The 7,051-nt window shown below is 47.8% G+C and overlaps 1 long non-coding RNA gene across 1 annotated transcript; it reads left to right on the top strand.

Annotated features, from left to right (window-relative positions):
- Positions 1-1,511: 1,511 nt before the first annotated feature.
- Positions 1,512-5,053, top strand: LOC111746610. The gene is made up of 2 exons (XR_002783201.1): positions 1,512-1,791; positions 4,714-5,053. It is a non-coding gene; the product is annotated as an uncharacterized LOC111746610 (long non-coding RNA).
- The last annotated feature ends 1,998 nt before the right edge of the window (positions 5,054-7,051 follow it).

Here is a 7,051-nt window from a genome sequence, read left to right as displayed (position 1 = left end):
AGACTTGAGTATAATGTTTTGCTAAATATAGAAGGAAAATAAAAAGACGAGGCTCCGAGCTTTTGGGGAATGTAATCTTAAGGACCCTGACGCCAACCATGGGCAGGTGGCAAGACTCTTGTCACTCTTTTCCTGGTCAGGGAGGTATGGGCTGTTTGATTTCCTAGAATCTGTCCTGCTGGAATGAGGGTGTTTGCAGTTAAATGGATTGTGGAAATAAGAGTAGAGCAAACACCCCACCTAGGGCAGGGACAGGATGTAGATTCTTTAGGCTTGAACCTGTGACTGCCCCACGCCCCACCACTACCCATAGCCTAGAGGATGAAGTGCTGCCCTTTAGCCTGGTACCTGTTCCTTCATTCACCCATTTATCCATCTATTCATTTATCCATCCATCCATCCATCCTTCCACTTGTTTCTTTATTCACCAGCATTTATTGTATAGCTGACCCTGTGTCAGGTGCAGGGATACAGCTGTAGCTGAGGTGGACACAGGCCCCTCTTCGTGGAGTGTACATTCTGGGACAGAACCAACCCAGTGTGGGGAATGTAACTAAATCTTGGGGCATTTCAAGAACATGGAAGAGGGGACTAAGCCAGTCTGAGGCAGGGCCACCTCAGGTAGGTGATGACAATCAACCCCCAAACCAGGCTTTGGGGGCTGAAGGGAGAAAAGGGACACTCAGGCGAAGGGGATAAGAAAAGGCCTGAGTGTTCTACATGAACTAACTTGTTTAGTCATCACAATTCTGTCAGGTGGGCTGACTATTGTGACTATTACAGTCAACCTATTTACCAAGAGAAAGGTATTGGAGGCTCAGAGAGGTGAGGTAACTTGCCTAAGGTCACAGAGCTGCTGAATGGCAGAGCTGGAATTGGAACCCAGCCTGCCTGGCTCTTAACTATAGGCTCTCTGGGATCAAGGAGACTAACAGGTAACACTGAATTCTTTTCTTCCACTCTCTAAGAATGGATGAGGTCATACCTATAGGTCATGGGACAAAGGATAGGGGCCAAGGTTAGAGCAGCACCTCAAAACAGGCCTCTTTTTGGAACCTCGAATGAGATCAAGATCTGTCCCAAATCCCAGGCTCTGAGCAGCTGGCCACATTTTGTCCGCTCATCTATTTCAGGGTTTAGAGAAGAGGAAGGACTGGGAAGATGTTGGGGATGCAGTGTCCCAGATGTTCAAACCAACCCCGTTCCCATGGGCCCCAGTCCCTTCCATGAGCTACCTGCCAGTGCTCTGAAATGGGAAACAACCTTTACCACTCAGCACTGGCGGGAGATGCATTTAAGGTCTCAGGTTACAGCTGCTGCAGAGTAGCTGGCCTTTCCCCGTCTCCCAAAGACTTCTCCCCACTTTTCTTTTTGTGTCACCCCCACAATTTAAGCATTATGCATGCCTGAAATATCTCAGAAAGCCACAACAGCCCTGACCTCTATCCAGGACTACACGACCTCTTGGCTCAAGTTCTTTTCAAAGGTCATCTCTTCCTCCCAGCCCTCGTGGTTTGACCCCTAACCACCACCCTCCCACCCCAGGGCCTCCATGCTCTTCTGCTTCCCCGGAGGAAGCAGGATGTGTCTGTTGTTCTGGCCACTTGGCCCCTCCAGGAATTCACCCACAGACACCACCTTCCCATCAGCCTCTGGAGTCCTAATCTGCCGAGCCAACCTTTCAGCCACCTGCAATCAAGACCTCATCCAGACCTGCGGGGATCTGCCAGTATTTCCATTTCAGCCTGTCCTGGATGACATCTATATTTCGAAGAAAGCACATGAAATTGGGTAAGAGCTCTTCCTAATTGCACTGAGGGGCCCAGAAGGCTCAGGCCTCAATCCTGCGCCTGTGCATTTCCAGGGCGAAGGGGCTACACTTTGGTGGGGATGCCACTTTGTATATAGTCACCAGACCCTGGTCCCAAGGATCAAGGCTCCTAGGTGTGAGATGGCCTTGTGTGATGTCTGTAGCACACTCTCAGTGCCTACCCACGTCCCTTCGCCCTATGTCATTTACTTCCAGCTGCCAGCATCCCAGTGTTTTTACCCGGTGACTTTCTGGTTATCTGGTTGCTGGATGAGTGCTTTTCATGAACTAACTTGTTTAGTCATCACAATTCTATACTTTGCTTGCACACATGGTAGGCGAGAAGGACCTAGAGTGAACGGTAGACCTTCTGGTACTACTGACCAGTAGACCTTCTGGTACTACTGACCAGTAGACTTTCTGGTACTACTGATGCTAAATCCCCCAGCTCCTCATCTTTTGGTGCCCACAGGGGTAGACAGTCCCCTCACTGACACACCCTTTATGGCCTTCCTTCTTTGCCTGTCTCACCTCCCACCTCCCTTGACAGTGCTTCCTGGGATCATTTCCCAGTAAATGTCTTGCATTTGAATCCTGAGTTGGGAGTCTGCTTGTGAGGAAACCCAAACTAAGACAGTATCTAACTGTCAACATTTATCAAGCACTTTCTCTGTGCCAAGCACCATGCTCAGCACTTCACATGTCCAGACTCATTTAATCCTACTATAGCCAGTGCTATGAGGCAGGGGCTATTATCATCTCTGAGAGAGACAGGAGGAGAACACCCTCTTCTAAGGACTGTTGTCATTACATCAGGCCCATTTAGATAATCCAGGATAATCTCCTCATCTCAGTATCCTTAACTTAATCACATCTGCAAAGTCTCTTTGCCATAGAAAGGACGGTCACAGATTCCAGATGTGGACATCTTGAGGGGCTAGGGAGATGGTGTGTGAGGGCTCAAGCCTGGAGACTTCCTCTTGAATCTGCATGGAAACCTCTTCTTGAACCAAGGTGGTTCAACTTCTAACTTGCTATATGACGAAGTGATTTAACCTCTCTGTGTTTCGAGGGCAGAGGGCAGAGGGCAGAGGGCAGGAGGTAAGCAAGCATAGCAGTTTGAAGAACCAAAGCAATTCAGGCTGGCCAGAGGATGGATTTATTTGGCTTCAAGCCACAACTCTGAATCCATTTCTGGGTCTATAAAATGGAGATAACAGTCTGCCTCACGACACTGGCTGCAGCAGGGTACCTGACAACTGTCATGAGGCCCTGGAGCTGACACCTGCCAGGGTACATCATCATGCAGAGAGCAATTGCAACCCATCACAGGGATTCCTGGGACTGGCATCAAGGAGCAGGGCTCCGCCCCGTCTGAAAGGTCAGGGAACACTTCCTGAACAAGAGCTGCTTTGGCCCAGGCTAGGAGGGTAAGAGTTAACTGAGTGGAAAGGGAAAGGGAGGGTGCTGAACAGAAGGAGCAGTGAGTACACAGGCTGGGAGGTGAGAGAAAGCTCAATTATTTGAGGAACTGAAGTGATTCAGTCTGGCCAGAGGACAGGAAGAAGAAATGATAGAAGCCATGTGCTGCAATGGTTAGGAGGACAGGCTCTGCAAGGGCTTGGGTGTGATGCTCAGCCTTGCCATCTCCCAGCTGTGCGATTTCGGCATGTAACTTGACCTCTCTGTGCCCCAGTTTCCTCACCTGCTTGATGGGGATAACACATGGTACTTATCTTACAGGGTTCTGTGAGGTTTAACTACATCTACAGCACTTGGAACAGTGTCTGACACAGAGGAAGGGCTCAGTAAATCTGTTATTTATGCCCCTCCCCCATCTACCCCTCAATATCAACAGCTAAGCGGCTGGACGCAATCTTCACATGGGGCGTACATGCAGTCAGGGATGGCCAGTGCAAGGCCCACACCCCTCTGACTGTGAGATTGGATCAGGGTCACCAGAGCCAACTAGCATCAGCCCTGGACTTCTGCTGGAAATTCCGGGAAAGAGGAACATTCGCACTGGAAGGGTTGTTGAGGAAGTCATCCTGGAGTGGCTGGGGATGGGCCTGCCTGAGAAGGGGGCCGAGGGGAAGGCAGAGCCCTGGGTTGGGGGGGCATGGATCTGCACGGTGCCACCTAGGCCTCTGGATCCAGACATGCCCGAACCACCCCCTTGGATTGTCCGGTTACAGGGACAATCATTCCCTTTTCTGATTTAGAAGTTTTAGCTGGGTTTCTGTCGCTAGCAACCTGGGAGAGTTCTGACTGAGAGATGCGTGCTCAGTGAACACGCACTGATTGAGTGATGGAGTGAGCATTGAGGGTTCTGGCACTTTCCTGAGCCCTTTGAGTTTGGGGCGATTGTGTGGCAAGCGCCCTGCTTCCCTGTAGGACTGCAGAAACTTGCAGGGGTTTTTCACGTGACCTGGGAAAGCACCCTCTCCATTCCCTCCGTGCAGGGCCTGGCATCGTAGTCTGGGTTCCTTCCAAATAAGGACGAGGCTCTGCTCAGGGCGCGTGAGCACTGGCCCAGAAGCTGAATCCCAATTTTCCTCTCCCTGAGCCAAACCTCCCCTACCAGGGAAGATCTCAAGTTCCACTTAGAGAGAGGAAATGGAAAAAGGGGCCGAGGGCTAGAGTCCTAGGAACAGCCCAGGGGTAAGTGTGCCTTTATCAGTCCCATTTTACAGGAGAAGACGCTGAGGCCAGAGAGGTTAAGTTACCTGTCCTCAAAGCTGGGGCCCACCAAACAGAACTCAGAACTCTTTTCTTGCCCCCAAACATTGCTTTTTCCTCCTTAGTCATTTTCCATCTGGTGTCTGCAACTTTTTTTCTCGCTTTTTTGCCCTCTGAAGTCCAGGTATTCAGATTCCTTATACTTACTTATTCCTTGCTCTTAGGTCATAAAGAAGAATGTCTGGCCAGATCTCGGTTTGTGTCTCTGCTCCACGCTGTGCAAGCTGTGTGTCCTTGGGCCAATGTCTTCACCTCTCTGGACCTTAGTTCCTTCAACCATGGCAGTAGAGATGGCAAAACCTATTCTCAGGCTTATTATGAGGACTAAGTGAGTTAATAGGTGTAAAATGCTTAAGACAGTAAGCCTCTCAAAAGTACTCAATAAACGGTAGCCTTTATCATTCATTTCCTTCAGAAATTATATTGTGTAGTATTTCTTGAAATGAAATAGAGGGAAATGTCCCCCAATTAAGGAAGTAAATAACACAACTTTGAAAACTGCAATTCTACCTGTCGTTTCTTTTTTTTGTTTGTTTTTAAATGGTGAAGTCTTTATCCATGTTGTCAGAAGAACAGTGGCAGTGGGGTGGTGAGGGAGATGGGGGCGTACAGGGCTGGTGCTCTCTGCTTTCACTGTGCCAGGTGAGCTAGTATCATGTCAACCCTCCCACTGAGAGCACCTAGAAATGGCCCAGAAAAATGAGCCTGAAATCGAGAATAGCTTTTTTCCCTTAAGGTGTGTACTGACTGGGGCAGCCGAGGGGCTGAGACACTGGCAGAGCTTTGGGGAATGAAAATTGGGGTGTCGGACCATGGCGGTGGTTCCAGGCTTGACGCTGGGCTCTAATAACCGTGATTCACACGTTCAGGAAATTAGATAACAAGAGCTGCAGCAGAAAACTGGAAACCATGAAAAAGAATCAAATAGAAGTTCCAGAACTGAAAAATACAATACTGACAATAAGATTTGCAGCTGTTAAGAGCACAGGCTCTGAGCCACTGGCCAGGTTTAGGTCCTGGCCCCAGCCTTTACTATGTGCCATGCCAGACCTTGTTCCTTTTTCACTGAGGTGAAATTCACACGACATACAATGAACCACTTTAAAGCGTACAGTTCAGTGGTATTTAATACATTCGCCATGTACAAAAAACATTTCTCTCTAATTTCAAAATTTTTTCATCACATCACAAAGCTACTCATACCTATTAAGTCCTTACCCCTTTCCTCCTTCCTATGTCTGGCTTCTTTCACTTAGCACATCTTCGAGGTTCATCCATGTTGTAGTGTGTGTCAGTGTTTCGTTCATTTTAATGGCTGAATGATATTCCACTGTATGAATGTACCACATTTTGTTTATCCATTCATCCACGGATGGACATTTGTGTTGTTTCTGCTTTTGGCTAGTATGAATAATATTGTATAAACATTTGTATGCCCATTTCTGTGTGTACATATGTTTTTATTTCTCTTGGGTATGTACCTAGATGTGGAATAAGTCCTTGTTTCTTACTTCTTGTGGCAGTTTCCTTGTCTATAAAATGGGGCTGGTGGTAGTACTTAACATGGAGTTATGTGAGACAGTGGAAAGTGCTTAGCTTGATATGGTTGCTGTAGATTAGCATTGTGACCCAAGTTGGTTGTAAGTATCTGTTGACATGTCTTTCTGCCCAGCTAGGCCACAGGTTCCGGGCGCGGGGGGTGCGGGGTGGGGGCAGGGGCTTTCTGATGCCTATCTACACCGACCACCTGGCATGGAGCAGAGACTCTGTAACTGCTTCTGGATTATTTGGAAGTGAGTCTTTCTCATGCACGGCCTTGCCTTTCCCTTAGGCTCTGCCAGTACCATGGGGAACAAGGATATTATTGCTCTTTTCAACCACTGAAGAAAATGAGGCTCCTGGATGTTGAATGACTTAATGTTACGAGACTAAAGAGAAGTAGAACTTGAAGTCCAATCTAAAATCTCAAGCAAAGGTTCATTGATTCACTCAACATCAAATATTTACCTAGCACCTGCTGTATGCTAGGCATGTCCTAGGCAGTGGTGTCTTCATGAATTATTTGGGAAGACAATGTAAACAAGATAAATAAGTTATATAGCTTATCTAGGTGATACACTATACACTAGAAAGCGATATGTGCTAAGGAAAAAATAAAGCAGAAAAGGATGATAGGGAGTCGTCCAGGAAGGAGTGAGAGAGTTACAGTTCCCACACAACTCATCAAGGGCAGAACAGGATTTGAACCTGGATCTGAGTCTGGAACCTCTGCCATACCTGGATTTCCTATGGTTTCCTGGGAGGCATTATGGTGCTGTGGTTCAGAGCTTGGGCTCCAGAGTCACACCAAGTAATGAGACGCTTTTGGGTTGATTGCTTAACCTCTCTGGGCCTCAGTTCCTACCTCGCAGAGGTATGTGAAGATTCGATGTGGCAGCAGATATAAATACTTGCTCAGTACATGGGGTAGTTATTTATGACTATCGCTGTTATTACTAGAGA

This window comes from Pteropus vampyrus, unplaced genomic scaffold (assembly GCF_000151845.1).
Source record: "Pteropus vampyrus isolate Shadow unplaced genomic scaffold, Pvam_2.0 Scaffold195, whole genome shotgun sequence".
NCBI classification, from domain to species: Eukaryota; Metazoa; Chordata; class Mammalia; order Chiroptera; family Pteropodidae; genus Pteropus; species Pteropus vampyrus.
This window is presented reverse-complemented; position numbering and strand designations above follow the sequence as displayed.